Source organism: Mustela putorius, unplaced genomic scaffold (genome assembly GCF_011764305.1).
Source record: "Mustela putorius furo isolate JIRA1106 unplaced genomic scaffold, ASM1176430v1.1 tig00003845_pilon_pilon_pilon, whole genome shotgun sequence".
In the NCBI taxonomy this organism is placed as follows: Eukaryota; Metazoa; Chordata; class Mammalia; order Carnivora; family Mustelidae; genus Mustela; species Mustela putorius.
Window position 1 is genome coordinate 30,254,655 of NW_025421998.1, and position 16,652 is coordinate 30,271,306.

Consider the following 16,652-nt stretch of genomic DNA (forward strand, 5'->3'; position numbering starts at 1 on the left):
ATCATCAAAGTAAAGATTTGTGACTAACGCATAATTTTAATAAACATCTCCCTGAGAACTTTAATCCAACCCCTCTTTTCAGCCTGAGATATTCTAATTTGAGCAGTATGGAATTTTTAAAATTTGCATATGCTACTACTAATTTAACACTACATCCAATTGAACTATCATGCCTTCAACTCCACTACCACATTAAACCAAATATGAGAAACAACTGCCTAGTTCAGGTTTTGACTCAATTCTAAGATATCTCAAGCAAAATATGTTTTGCCTGACAGGAAAAAAAATACTTCCCTGAAATCTTGAATTTATTTTTTAAAATTCTGGCTTAGAAATAACAGCACATCTTAACATCTCACATTTACAATTGTGTGGTATCTCCACCAAGCATCTTCCCTCCCTTAAGTTGTCCTCACACCAGATAGGAAAAAAAAAAAAAAAATACAAACAAAAACCCAACTTTCTTATTCAGGACCACAGTTTTTCTTAGGGAAAATGACTCCTTATAGATACATTGCCTTTTACATTAAAAAGTGGATTCATTCATGAACTTGAAGAATTCCCTAAATATTATTCAAACATATGAAAGATTAAAGCAGGAAATGCTCTTAGGGATAAAAGTTTTTGGTTTGTTTGCTTGCTTTTGTTCTTAAAGAAAGAATATTACCCAAGTAGCAAGATAAAATAAATTTAAAAAGCAGAATATTATAAATTAGAGTAAAATAACCCAAAATACAATATGGAGAGCTTGTGACATCTCCCACAGTCATAAGGGATATGGTTGGAATATTCCTAAAAATAAAACTCCATATTGATCAAAAAATGTTTCTGGCTATATGCTCCCCTAAACCAAGAGCTATACTGAACTAATCTATCTTGCACACCCAGCATATAGCACATTGCCTGGCACAGAGTAGGCCCTCAATAAATATTTATTAGTAAATGAATTCCCATAATAGAACCACTAGAGGTATCTCACTGTGCAACATTTATGCTGCAGGAGCCAACACTTAAATGTTTTTTTAACATACTTAAAATGCATTTAATATTTACCTGAAATTCTCTCAAACAGTTCTAAAGGCAAAATTGTGTGTGGAATACCTATAAATACAAGTAGTTTGCCTGGTGATTTAGGGTTTCTTCAAAAAGACACATACTTTTAGGGCCTAAGAATTTTTTTTTTAATTTTTTATTTTATTTATTTGTCATAGAGAAGCGAGAACAAGCACAGGCAGACAGAGTGGCAGGCAGAGGCAGAGGAAGAAGCAGGCTCCGTGCCAAGCAAGGAGCCCGATGTGGGACTCGATCCCAGGACGCTGGGATCATGACCTGAGCCGAAGGCAGCCGCTCAACCAACTGAGCCACCCAGGCGTCCCTAGGGCCTAAGAATTTTAAATGATACATATTACTTTCAGATAAAGAATGAGCCAGATGTTAATGTAATTAAGAACAGGTACTATACTTGACTTTGGCCCAAAAGGTCGCTTACCCACAACTTATATACGACCAAAGAGTGCCGGCCTCGACTGGCAGCTACAAACATTTTCCTTCCATGGAAGATCTATTTCTGTCACCTCTCTTTTGAGTCAAAAATTTAATGATGGGTTGAAATGTTATCTCCAAATAGAAAAGGTTTAAGAGGGAAACACTGAGATTACTCCCTGAGTCAGATGCTATTGACTGCCTGACCCAACTGCCAATGCCATTCACCCTCTTTCTTGATGCTCACACCAAAGAGGCTGAAAAAGCCAATAATACAGTTTTCCAACATAATTTGTAGCTACAGTCAAATGAACAGGTCTAGTCAGTTAGACATAAATGGTATTATGGTGTGTGGTGATGAGAAAGATTGTGCATTCTTGATACACAGGGCAAACATGACTTACACTGCTGTTTTCTCCTACCTCCTGAATGAGTGATGTGATAGCTGGAGCAGAAACAGCAATATTGCAACATAAAGGAAAAGACAGAAATGCTTAGTCTTGATATGTGAAAATAAACCAAATGGAAAACAACTATTTATTCAAGCAACAGTTAACTGAACTATATGTCATTTGCAGCCAAAAGGCATTTCTAATGAATATGCTCCTTCTCACACATGTGTGTTTAGTCTTCACATGGAGTCCTTGTGGAACAGCAGGCTCTTACCTTAGTAATTATAATCAAAGGTCATTTGAGCTCAGGATGTTCCTCATAAGCAGCAACATATAATCATTCTTCCTAAAAGGCCTCTTTTATACATCCCATCATGTTGTATACTTAATGATTTGTTGACATTTCTGCCCACCATTATCAGAAGAGAAATTTCAGGGCCCCATCTTATCTCCTCAGAATCCTAGATACTTGGAATAGTCTCAACTCTGGATTTCCATTCAAGATGTGATCTCAGGGTCTAGAGATAGAGCCCGCCTCCAGCTCAGCCTTCAGTTCAGAGTCTGCTTGTCCCTTTCCCTCTGCTCCTCCTCCCGTGTGCTCTCTCTCTGAAATAAATAAGTAAATAAGATCTTGTTAAAAAAAAAGGACCTAAAACTAAATCAACTTTCTTGTTAAAAAAATACAGAATTGAGACACAACCCTGAAAAAAGATCTTCCAACCATCTAATCTTCTACTTATCAGATAACCAGCAGATACCCGGAGCTCAGCAATATGTCAGGCTGTTTTAGGCACTTGAGATCAAAAAGGGTTAGCACAAATACCCACTTCCCTCAAAAAGTGGGTGAACCAGATTAATAATTAATGAACTATATTAACTCTTCAAAACTCCTCCTACACAGATATTTGGGAACGTGTGCTATATGGACAACACAGTTTACTCAAGTATAAAAACGTAAGTCCATGTGATCTCTTTATCTTTGAAGATTGATTCATTTGCTCAAAAAACATCTACTGACCAAGTTTTCTCCTCCCAGTCCCCACACCTATGCATACACACACTGTTTCCACAAGAACAGGGATATGATAGTAAACATAACAACCTTAGTACCTACCCTCATGAGATGTCCAGTCTGAGGAACACAAAGATTTTGATTTCTTGTGGTGAGTATTTTCAAAGGATCTACTATTTTTATTAATCTTTCTTTTCATTCATATTTATTTAATAATTGAAAATCTTAAAATCTTTTCAAGAGTTACTTTAATAACAGATATTTTAATACTTGAACATTCAAGCTTAGAACCAACCTTAATTAGCCTGTTAATTGTATAATATACAAGACAAAAATCAAACACATCGTAAACATTCAAGGTCACTTTTTTTTCTTCGTGAAAATCAGGGAAAACATGCAAAAGGATCCAAAGTATGATGAGAACATTTATACTCCTAATAAGTGAGGCTTGTAAAGTACCACAAAAACAATTTCATTTTTTTCTCACCTGCTTGAGCATATCTTGCCTATGGGGCTTTTCTTCTCTTATCTTCTTGGATGTAATTCAAGGCTGGTACCTCTCCTTTCAGATTGTTCCCAGATAAAAATTTCTTCCTTCACATTAGTACAAAACAAAACAAAGCAAACTCATGTGGATGGAATGGGCTTTGATGCAGAGTATTAATCAAAATTCCAAAGTTCATCTTAGTTAAAAGCTTTTCCCTTCCCCCATCTGGGGAAGGCAGTAGGGGGAAGCCAGCAATGGAACCAGGAAGGGCTCTCCTCCCTATTCAACCAGCTTCTCATCCTCATCCTCCCTCCACTACAAGCAGAAGATGGAGCTTTTGATCCTTCTGATTTGAAGAAGTCTGAGATAGAAGGTAGGAGTGGACAAGAAAAGTTCTCTCTGACCAGTACTGGTCTGGCCTTTTTTTTTTCCATGCTTAGCAGGTATTCAAAGTAGACTTTTCTAAGCCCAATTTAATCAGTTCTTTGAAGACCCTCGAGCTCCGGGGAATCTCTCATTGCAGAATCTGAACTGATTCTGGTAAGGCTTTCATGACTGGACACTTATAACCTACTAGAGGTCCCTGGTTGTCTGCACTTCACCTCCAGCTTCTCCTAGTCAGCACCAACCCCAACCACACCCCCAACGAGAATGATTAATCACCAAATGGCCACCTTCCACGGGGTTGTTGCAGCCTTGTATAGGAACACTGGATGACTCCTGGTTGCCTCTGTGCAAAGCACAACCTGCACAGTTGCATTACCACAGCCCTGTGCCCCACACAGCCTGCCTATCAGAGATTCAAAGTTTCTCCTCCAGGCCCTTCTGGTTGGGATCTAAGACAACATATCTTCTTGCTCTGTGCTCCCTGTCCTCACATCTAGTGTGTAGAAAACCAACCCCTTATACTTGTCATAGGTAGGAGTTCTACTACTACCCACCAAGTTCAGCCTTCTTTCCTTTGGGGCCTCTGGGAGACAAATCTACACACAGCCTCTTGCAATTTATTTTATTCTGCTGTGAAATACAAAGCAGTCTACTACATCACCCTAATTCCAGGGCATATGGCAATGGTTTCCCTATAGCAGCAGCACCCGGCTTAAAAGTAGAAGTGAGGGAGAACACATACTCCCAATCCTCTACCTATAAAGGGAGAGCAAACCAAAAACTCCAATTGCCTACCCCTCTCAGGTTCTTGGACTTCAACTCTCCCATAATGTATAGGGTTTAAAGATACTCCACTCATGGGGCCCTAGGGTGACTCCGTCAGTCAAGCAACTGACTCTTGATTTCAGCTCAGGTCATGATCTCAGAGTTCTGAGTTGAAGCCTCAAATCCAGCTCTGCACTCAGCAGAGAGTCTGCTTAAGCTTCTATCTCCCTCTGCTCTCCCCACCCCCATGCGCACGCTCTCACGTGCGCTCTCTCTCTCTCAAATAAATAAATAAATAAATATTTAAAAAAAAAAAAAAAGATCCTCCACTTGCATCTAGCACAGGGGGTCTGGCAACTCATGCTTGGGAATACAGAGTACTTGGCACCTCTTGCCTGGTACCTTCCATCAAAATTAATACTAGAATATTTTTATTTTCATATTGTATAACAGTAATTAGAATCAGAATTTGCAGATGACCCAAAGGGGAAACACATTTTTAAAGAAGTTGGAAAATAAGGCTTAGGTATAAGCTTGGGTATAAACAAATTAAAAATAAATTTTAATATTTTACACATATATTATATATTTACGGAGACATATGTATTCGATTTCCAGAACTGATTGGTCCTATCATGGAAAAAGAATTATATGCTCCATGGCAGATGGAGTAAGGAAAGCCTGAAACAGGAGTTTCCAGCCAGACGATGAGAGGGTGTAGGAAGCCATATAATTTAATGCCAAACCTGACACTTTTGAAAAACAGTGAGCTCTGAGAATACAACCGGACAAGAGATGTAAACCAGAACCACCCCAGACAAACTGGACACCTGATCAGTCTATATATAATGATTGAAATAACTGCACTCTGAGGACTGACTAGAAACCAGCAATGAAATTGATTTCTGGATTGAGCCAACGGAGATTGGCTCCAAAGGGAATGCTAATGAGAGTGAACTCTGGATCAGAATGAAAATATGGAAGGCATCTATTTGTAATTAATGATGACAGCACATCAACTCCCAATGTTATTCCTGAATGAAAGGTAGTATACTGAACAGACCACATTAAAAAGGCATTATACCAGAAGGCAGGAAATTAACTATAAAGTCCTAAGAAGAAATATCATGATTAATCATTCAAATAAATATAGATGGATTAGTAAAAATGAATCAAAGTAATATAAAGTATGAATGAGAAAGTGATCTACAGGTCCAAACATGGGCATGTCTTGAAAAGACCAGATAACAATAAATGTACTATACATGCTAGACCAGAAGTACTTAAAAGTGGCAAAGAGAATTGTTTACAAATGGAGCCCAGTTAGAATACTTGAGGGAGTCTGGGTGGCTCAGTGGGTTAAGCCTCTGCCTTCAGCTCAGGTCATGATCCCAGAGTCCTGGGATCGAGCCCTGAATCTGGCTCTCTGCTCAGCAGGGAGCCTGCTTCCTCCTCTCTCTCTGCCTGCCTCTCTGCCTACTTGTGATCTCTGTCTGTCAAATAAATAAATAAAACCTTTAAAAAAAAAAGAATACTTGAGCGGGGGGTGGGGAGAAGGGAAAGGCATGTAAATTTCCTAATTTACATGCCTTTTAGCCAGAGGTTGCTATTTAGTTGATCCCTTGAGGCTTTTAAAAGGAACTTGAGAACATGCATGTACATGCAGGCGGGCACATAAACACACACACACACACACACACACACACATATAAACATTAAAAGTTAAAGCCGTGTTCTCAATGATAAACTTATACTAAATTAAAAAGGAAAAATTAAAGCACAAGACTAAGTGCCTTGAATTAAATATTATATATGGCACAACAATGAAAATACCACACAGTTAGCTGTAAACTAGAAACTAATAGAGCAAATATTTGCATACTGCCTAAATGGTACTTATTAATCCCCAAAATAACTCTGAGATGAGCGATTACTATTCCCATTTTATAGATGATCAAACCAAGCTAAACTGAGGTTAAGAACCTTGCTTAAGCTCACCCAGCTAGGAAGGGATGGCACTTAAGGATTCAAATTCAGGTAATACATTTTCACCAGGCTGAAAAGCCCCTATGTTCATCATTTCTGTGTGCATGTGGCAGGGGAGAAAAAAGTGTCCCATAAGGACAGACCCAAGAACAGATTAATAATTTACTCAGTATTTCCAGCTCCCCACATCGCCAGCCCTAGTAGGTGAAGTAGAGAACATGTGGCTCTGGCCATGCAGTGCAGCCTATATACACCAGTGCTTGCTTTTGTGCAAACACAGCTACTTTTATTTTTAATGAATGGAAACATCAGATCTTTTCTGCTTCTCCCTTATCTCAGCTGATTCTGACAGTCTTTGAAAGGCAAAAAAGGTATCTTGTGGAATATTCTGGAAGAAACCAAAAGCTGCCAACATGACTTCATGCATATCTGAAGCACTGCAGTGAACAGATCCTTATGCGCTCCTTTGTCCTGTCACTGCTCCTTAATGTATGCTTGTCTATCAGACAGACATTGTGAAAATTCTTACAAAGTCTAATGTGATTTTGGTACATGTTAGGTAATAGCAATGAAATACAAAGAAAGAATGATTTTGCTGTTATTTGGGCACTGCTGTTGCATTCCAGAAGGAATGGTTTTGGAAGAGGAACTTCAAGCATTTTTAGAGTTTCACTATTTAATAACATTTTAATTTTATATACTAGAGTTTCTAGTTTCAGTCGTGTTCACAATGGAATATTTAAGTACATGTGTCTTCTAAATATTGTCGACTCTCTGAAAGAATTAGTAGTAAAATTATTTCTGTAGTTTAAATGTTCTGACTAGGTTACAAGAGCAGGCAGTTGTTAAAACAACTTAACATTAAATATTAAAGAATAAATGTAGCATTGAAGCATTACGTTTAATTGTCTCCGGCTCCCTATAACTCAGTCCTTGTTTAACAAAAAGTTAGTATATCAGGGCGGAAAAATTAATGCCAGTGAAGTTTCGAGTCTGAAATTAAACACAGTGTGTTTCTTTAAACATAGAAAGATGCCTGGAATTTTACCTTTAGGATTATATCTGTAGCTTGGAGCCTATTATAGCTATTTCCGTGTGCCTTTTTCTCTTTTGTGTCTACGTCACCGATTCAAGGTTTTTATTTATTTAATTTCAAGAAGAAAGAAAAGGTTCCGTAGAGAGCAGTGCCTGTGTGTGCCAACCCCAAGTAGGGCTAGAGAAGGACTAACGTGGGGGTGGGGGGAGTCGCTGCAGGAGGCCTGGGTGGCAGCATAGGAGGGCAAGAAGGAAGGTAATTCAGCACTCCCCTCTGATCTTATTCCACCTAAGAAATTTAGGAGAATGCGAAAAAGCAGCAGCCCAGCATTCTTGAGGGGGCGTGGCTTCCCTCCAGAGGCTGTCCAATCGCATTCCTTCAGAGGGAGCTATCCCAAGAAGATTGATGGGGGTTGCTAGGAAACAGGAGCGTCTCCCTCCCGCCTGACCCAGAGATTGTTCTGCACAAGCCCTCTCCAGGGGCTCCCAATGTGCAGTTGAGCGGTGTGTGGGGCAGAGAGGCACACCAGGCTCTCAGGCTCACTTGCTCCCTCTCAGCACCCGCTCTCCCTTTCTCCTCCAGCATGCGATCAACCCGTTGCTCGGGGATCGCTGGAGAGTTCTTCCACGGCCGCTCTTCCACAGGCAAGAGCTCGAGCTGAGCTTCAAAGTTGGAGCCGCAGATCTTCCTGCCGGCCCACGCCCCTTCATCCCACCCCTCCGAAATTCACCCACCCTTGCCTGCCCTGCCTAAGGATTTCCAACAGAGTGAGGCGAAGAAGCTAGCAAAATCGCCCTGGCTCTCCTATAATAATCCTCTTGTCTAGGTACCCTGGCTCACTGAAGACTCTGCAGATACACCCCTATTAAAAGGTGGGGGGGAAGGGGAGGGGGAAAGGAAAAGGAGAATGAGGGAGGGAGGAAAGGAGAAAGAGAATGAGAAGGAGAGAATGCCAGAAGGTCCTCGACTCTGCCGAGAGTCCCAATTAGATGCGACGGTTTGAGCCTGGCCAAGGTGAAGGAAAGTTGCTTTCTGCGCCTGGGAAGTGGGTTTGCCTGTAAAGCGGAGAGGGACTCCTCTGGAAGTGCTCTCCTCCCCTCCGCCGAATACCACTGGGTCTCCCCTTTTCCCAACCTCCTCCCTCCCTACCCCTCCCACCCTTCCTTTTCCCACTCCCCACTGCTTCGGAGGCCTGGATGCTCTGCCACCGGGCAGTGGTCCAGCGCGCAGCCGGGAGGGGGCGGGGGTAGGGGGCACTGTGACAGGAAGCGGTGCGCACAAGTTGGCCATTTCGGGGGCAAAATAAGTTCTTCCTTGGATTTGGAAAGGACAAAGCCAGCAAGCTACCTCTTTTGTGTCGGATGAGGAGGACCAACCATGAGCCAGAACCCGGGTGCAGGCTCAACCGCCGCCACTGCCACCTCAGTCAGCTCCAGTCCCTGCCAGGAGTTGTCGATGAGAGAGGTAAGGGGCCCAGAGGAGGACGTGTCCCTCCGGAGGGCACCCAGCGAGGGCGCGGAGGCGCGGGTTCCTCGTGGGGCAGGCTCAGCCAGGAAAGTTGAGGCAGAGCCCAGTTCTGCCGGGGGTGGGGCGGGAGGGGGACAGAGGCGATGTGGGTGTGCGTTGAGTGAGAGTTTGTGTGTGTGCGCGCACGTCTGTCTCTCCGGGAGGGAGGCAGATTTCAGGGCACAGACCTGCGACCGACCGGGGTGCAGGGTGCGAGAGGTGAGGGAAGAACTGGCCCTCACGGACCCCCAGAGAGACCAGTCTTGTCAGCCAACCACCACTAGCCTTGCTCTGGGCTCAGGATTCGTTCCTATTCGGGGGCTCCTTAGGCTTTGTGCACAGGAAACCTTGCGATGACTGGCTGCCACACTGGCGGTTTCATGTGGGTGTGGAGGTGGCCAGGATAGGTAGGCAGCGGTCAGTGGGACCTGGTCCGTGTTGTAGCCGGAATATGCTCTGCAGCCAGAAGCGCCAGTGGTTCGCTCTCCTACCAGCACGCTTGGAAAGGAGCCCTAACTCGATGCCCTTTGCTCCTTTTGGCTTAAGCGAAAAATCGAAAAGCCAGACTGGAAGCATATTTCTTCATCGATCTTGTTCCATTTTCTTATCTGACAGTGAGGTAACTCAGAGAGGGCGGGAGATTCGCGATCCAGAAATAGACTAGGTAATACATCCAATAAGCTTGTTTCGTACGGATTTCATTTAGATTTCCTTCTAGTTCCTTCCCTGGGTTAATAAACGTGGAGGGCTTACGATACAACATTTTTCCATGGCTCTCTTAAGGGGACATGCCCCTGCCTTTTAAGTATTTTAAAGCATTGTAAATTCTGATTAGGAATAAAACTGTACTCTTTTAAAGATCTTTGGTCAAGTGCTGTTAATTTGCTGATAAAATATGCCTACTGTTATTGAATAATGATGTGTTTGAGGTAAATATAGTTACTTCTCAGGTATATGCAGAGTTGAGGTTAGTAAGAGTTGAGGGCTGTGAGTTAAGGATCTCAGCAATAGTTCATTACTTTGAGTTTCTCTGCTTAATTTTGTTTGTGCTTTCTACTCTTAGCACTGTTCAGTAGAGCTATATTGTGTTTCTATGGGAAAAAAATTAAACATCGATCTGGAGAGAAACATTACTCATTTACCTAAATCTAAGTCAGCTTTGGTTTATCTGATCACATATCTGGAACCCTAATTGTTTACGTAAATAAATATATTTAATGGAGGCAGAAGACATCTCGGTTCTTATTACACTAAACTCCTGTGGATTATACAGCTCCTACCCAAAGCTGTTTACTTTACTCTATTACTTGCTTCTATAGCACTATGCATCCTTTTTCTCAAAACTGCCCAATGGAATTTGAACAGATTCTAAAAAGTTATTGCACATTGGACCTTAATAAAGTGATATTTTTCCCTTTCACAATGGCATTGTCTTGGATGTACAAAGGTTTTTCACACCTGTAGGTTTTAGCTGTCCATCCTTTCAGGTTCTGATCACCCAGCAGGAGTATTTTGGATAGACATGCCCTAAGACTGTTTGGATTTATATTCAGAGTAACATGGGTGCTCAGGATGGAAACTGAGGAAAAGTCTTGAAACTTACGTTTTCACAAATAAAACAATGGAAATTCCAGAATGTCTCCATTCATTGGGCTAAAAAGAGGGATAAATGGTAAAAATATCTCTTAGTGTTGTTAAGGGCCCATTGACTCCCGCAAAAATATCTGGGTATAAAACCTCCTGTTCTGTGAGCCAGATCATTGACAATGAAATGTGAAATCCAGCTCATAAAAAATTACGCCAACACAAGGAATAGGTTATATTTGGGGATTAGAGGAAGGAGGTACCTTTCTATTTAAACTGAATGGTTCTTTTCACACTTTAGGAAGATGTGATGAGTAAGTTGAGAAAATGTATAGAAAGCTACATAAACAGAAAATTTTATAAATAATGAAAATATATCTTATGATTCACTCATTTGTGTTTGATGGTCTTTTTATGAAGTTGTGGTGTACACGGGGAAAGAAATTAGTGTAAATTAGATGATTTACCCCACAATTACTAAACACATTAACATGATAAGCCCATCTCTGATTTTAGGTCACTGCAATTTAAATTGGTAAGTTGAACAAATGCAAAGATAGCATAAAGTTGAGTGATCTTTATTTTTAATTACATTTAAATTAATGTTTCTGAGTGAAAAAAATTAGGATAATTGTCAGAATGTCACCTGTCTCACTTACCCTCATCATGATGGGTGATCAACCAGAATAGCACAAGACTAAGGATGGTCTTATTCTGAATGACTCCCAATAGTAACATTTTTAAATTTACCTAGGTATTTTTTCTTCTCTCTTCTTTCATGTCAAACTCTATTTTTTTCAAATACAAACATTTTGTCCTTCTTGTCCAGTCCTCTAACCAATATCACAAAATGGTGCATGAATTTTTTTTTTCCAGTTTCCTAGCTACCTCCTGCCAAAATATAGCCCACTGGCTTGGGATGAAATGTTTCAATGTGTTGTTCTGCACTCAACATCATCCCAAGATAGCATTAAATTTAAAAAATGAAAATTAATGCCTAATTTCCATTGAAATCCAGAAAGACACGATGTGTTTCTGCACACTGAAATATGGCCAGAGTTCCAGGGTGAGAACTGTTTCCTCCAACGGTTACTCCCAAAAAATGAGTAGTAAAGTAATCATACTTATCTCGCTTTGCGATTTTACACAGACTTTATTATGCATTTTCGTCTCTTCTGAGATTCTGTTAAATGCATCCAATTCTGTACTGGATGAATTTGTTGAAATTGTTCCCAAGAAGTAGCATAAAATTATAGAAGATTATCCACCAAGACCGAACACATAAAATGAGTACAATCATAGTAATCACAGAAACAGTAGAAACTATTAGGCCATTCCCCTCCTTCCACTTCTGATGTAGGCTTGGTCCCCATAGCATACTGTATTTTGGAGTATTTCAGTCCAGTCTGGTTTTAAATGGCTCAAGTAATGACTTCTTCAGGTGCCTTTGAAAGACTATTTCACAGTCTAATAGTTCTCCCTATTTTGAACTTTGTTGTGATATTCAGCCTAATTTTCCCATGGTTCTATTTTATCTTGTTACTTACTCCCTATTATAATCCCACTGGATCAGTTAATTCTCTTGCCTGACTTAGACTCTTCATCTAACATTCATACTGAATTTGTAGTATATAAAAGCTTTATACAGTTACAGGAGAGAATTCAAAGGATACAGTTCTATATCTGGACATCTTTTCTAAATATTTAAAACACTTCTCTCAGGCTGTTGATATGTATGTGTATGATTACATGTTTCTAATAATTTATTTTACTAATGGAAGTGTGAGGAAATTTTTCATCTCTGACAGCAATGACCTATGTGAATATTGAGATGATCCTTTCTAAGTAATGTTCTATGTGGATGCACATTTATGAGACATTTTCATTGCAAATTCAATGTCAACAGAACCCCATCAACGCCCACACTACAAGGGAATTCTGTGACATGCTGGTCTGATACTCCATGAAGCCTCAGAAGCTGTTGTCATGTAAATTCTACTTTTGAAATCAAAGTGATTTCCATAATTAATAGAATGTGCTAGGAATATAATAGTGGATATAGTTTAGATGCGTACGTGTACATGATATACATAGTAATTCTGTTGGAATACAGTAGTCCCTTCATACAAAACACAATCTGAAAAGTCAGTATAATTAAGCTCAAATTCATCACTGTGCTGTATCATGAAAAGTAAACTCAAATCATGCATATATCTATGTGGAATATATTTAGATGTATATGGAAGTACCATATGTGAAGGTTACTTTAAAAATAGAAAAGCCTGAAATAACTACAGGAGAGAAAGAGGTTTTTATTTTGTTCACTTAAAATCTGGTTCCTAGCCATCCATGTGTAGGCTTCTTTTAAGATTTTTAAGCCAATATCTTGGTAGACTCACCATCCCACTCAATTGTTTCTCCAAGTCGCAGACATTGAAATGCAAGTTCTGCTAGACAGTAGAGGAGTAAATGATATAATCAGGAAATAAGTTCGTAGGTTACACTTGGCAACTTCAGAAAATAAAGGACTAGGAGTAAGGTGAATCAGCAGCTAAACACAGAAATTTCCGTGCTCTCTTCTTCACTGCGTGGTAAGCACTAGATTGTACATGGAAACATTCATGTGAATTAAGTTAAGGAGACATTGAAGAGAATTAGCATTCCAAAACTGACTATATCTTTCAAGGAATAAAATTAGATTGCATGGAATAAATAATTTTTGAACCAGTACTCTCCCTCCTGAAGCCCCAAAGTGTTTTCATCATGCCATTCATCACATAGTGAGTACCCTCAAAATGATTTTCCTTAGAAACAAAGGGGAAATCAATTTTCTTGGTAGAGGAAAAGTAAGGCATTAATATACTTGTGACTTCTCCCTGGAACAGAGGCCTTCTAAGAAGTCTGTATGTACAGAGAATATATTTCCTCACTAAATGAGTAATCTTTTTATGGAGCTAGAAATTGTACACTGTACAGAGAAATAAATTGGGAAAACATTCGGATATTATCTATACAAGCACAGACTGAAACATCATATTTGAAAACAAAACCATATATACAAGGGGTCCCTACAAAAAGCCCAGGGTAGCTCTCATTTTTAATTCCTTATCAGAATTTACTTCACTGTCATTGTCTGGGCACCAATGCACACACCCACACCCACCTATACACATTTGAGTAAATTCAGTTGAGAGAGTATAGGTATGCACCAAAAAGACAGAAATTTCGAAACCATGATACTAAAACACATAGTTTGGGAAAAAAAATTACAGCTTATATATGTAGCATGAGGGTATTAAGAATACAAGTTGAAGAGACTCCCCTAAAAACTGGATTACCATCGTAAAGAAAAGGTAACTGACAGGGGAAGCAATTTGGTCAACAAATTTTTATTAAGCACCTATTATAAGACTCTTTTATTAAGCGCCTATTATAAGGTTCTGGACATGCAATGGGGACACACAAAATAATGTAAAAATACATACAAAATTTCACAAACATGTAAAGTTCAAAGTATTCCAAGAATTAAACTTGCAACTCTGGAATAGTGAAGAGGCTATGAGAATTGTCAACTGGATGAAAAAAGTTCCTTCATTTGACAGATGTATTTAGACTGAGAATTTACAATACAGATGTATTTGAGATACTGCTCGATGCTGAGAGATGACAAAACTAATGGTAGGTCATAATAATAGATGATAATTATTGACCAATTGCCATGTGCTAAGAATTCTGCTAGACCGTTCCATGGATTATCTGATTTAACATTCCACAGAACCTTAGAAGGCATATACTAGGATCTCTATTTTACTCAGGAAAGGGAAGCCCAGAGAGATAAAGTAATTTCCTCCAGTTCAGGTAGTTAACAAGGCAGGAATTGAAATTCAAAACTTATGTTCTTACCCCAAGTCCTATTCTGTTTACTACTAAGCTATATTGCCTCCGAATTTTATGCTAGGATTCATTTCAACAGTTGTTTTTGAGCTCCAAGTAGAGGGACATACTTCGGCAAAGAGGAAGACCAACCAGTGAAATAGAACCCACAGTGGAGTTTCCAGGCAGGCTTTATACATCCCCAGACAGAGCCAGTGTCTTCTGAGGGGCAAAGAAATGCAAATGGGAGAAATAAGCTATAAAATTATCTACAGTTAACTAGAAAGAAGGGGGGGAAAATTGAGAACCAGAAAAGTCTATGAAGACAATAGGTTTACTAACAAACTGAGAAATAAATACCAGGTGTGAAAATGTGAGCAAATTCTAGTTCCTGGAGGCTAATTTTGATGAGCACCATAATCAGCAAAACTAAATATAGTGGCAACAATAGTCTTACAAAGAGCCAGCATGGAGGGGAATAGCATTTCTGTTTGTTAAGGCTGAAAAAGGGTTCTCCTCTTTACAACCTAATTTCTTCCCGCCTGGAAAATGAGCTAGTAAAAACATTTTGTAGACTAGTAAAAATTCAAAATTTCCTTACCCAGCTGAAATAGTCATTCATTCTTTATGTAAGAAATTCTCAGCATTTTATACATTTGGGCATTTATTCATAACATATACAACAACTTGAAAAAGGGAAAGATCAGGGGTTTCCATTTTTTTTTTAAATATACTTGATGGTTTTTTTTAAATTTATTTTTTATTTTCAGTATAACAGTATTCATTATTTTTGCACCATACCCAGTGCTCCATGCAATCCGTGCCCTCCATAATACCCACCACCTGGTACCCCTACCTCCCAACCCCTGCCCATTTTTAAATATACTAAGAACAAGAGAAGCCAAGTGACCTGATGGTGATTCCAAAGACTTGGTCAGTCAGTAGCAATACTCTGGGAAAATCCACATATGAATCTCTGACCTGGGTGCTTTCCCGCAGGCAGGAAACCTGCTGTCTTAATTGCATGAATTTATGCTTCATTCCAGACAACCCAAGAGCTGAAATAGGAGTCTTTATGTGAAAGTCTTTCTCTGATTTGTGATTTGTACTACAGTATTTTATGGACCTAAAAAATTGGAAATCACAGTGCTGTCCCTCCATCTGATAGAGACCATCTCCTTTGATTGTTAATAAGACATAGCAGATAGAGTATTAGTAATATTTTACATTTTGCTTAACAATTTCAATGTACCATGTGTTGGTGAATATAAAATAATGGAAACTGCTTTTACAAAATATGTTGAAATGCATGCCAATTTAGGAGATGGCACTACAAGGTCAAAACCACTAGAATTTGTATCTGTCTCAAGGAGAAAGAGATCTGGAGAATATAATTAACTGTTTCTATTTTGAAACATCTTATAAAGAAGCAAAGACCCTCTACATTCTGATGCATTAATCCCAGTGATTACTGTCAAGTTCAGATATATTGGTGATCAGACCATACCTCACTTCAGAATTAATAAGGAGCCAAGACATGGAACTTAGATTCCTGATATATCTCCTCCATAGACTTCCCTCAAGGCCTACCCTTGGGAAAGATGTTTTGAAGAAAGCTAAAGTCCTACCTCCTTCCAAGAAAAATTTCTTCCAGTACTTGTCTTGGTTCATTAATTTCTCTGAATTTTAAACTAAATTACTTCATCCCAAAGGTACAAAAGACCATATGTTTCTGGGTCCACACAGTCCAACAACCTTCCAAAACATTGGATTTACAGGATCATTTTTTTTTTTTTCTTTCAGAAAAGCTAATATCATCCAGTATGGTAGAGAGTGGACAACTATAATTTGTGCCTACTTCACAATTCTGCCTAAGAGATTTCCTTCCTTGGCTGTGACTTCCTAAACAAACATGATGCAGAAAGTTTAGAAAAAAGAGACCTTAAATCTGGTTACTGAACAAAGGAAGCCCTCATAAGGAAAAGACTGAGGTGTTACAGAGAGCTCATCTTACCCACTTTTTTCCTGCTAAAATGCTAAAGCTGGAGGTGCCTGGGTGGTTCACTCCGTTAAGCACCCAGCTCTATTTCAGTTCAGGTCTTTATCTCGGGGTAGTGAGTTCAATCCTAAAGTGATATTTGA

General features: G+C 39.5%; 1 protein-coding gene across 1 annotated transcript in view; it reads left to right on the top strand.

Moving 5' to 3' along the window:
• The first annotated feature begins 8,011 nt into the window (after positions 1-8,011).
• GRM3 (glutamate metabotropic receptor 3) overlaps positions 8,012-16,652 on the top strand; it is a 224,336-nt gene continuing 215,695 nt past the window's right edge. The window contains exons 1-2 of the mRNA XM_004739635.3: positions 8,012-8,561; positions 8,876-9,011. The gene's annotated coding sequence lies outside the window, so the exon portion shown is untranslated. The remainder of the gene's footprint in view (positions 8,562-8,875; positions 9,012-16,652) is intronic.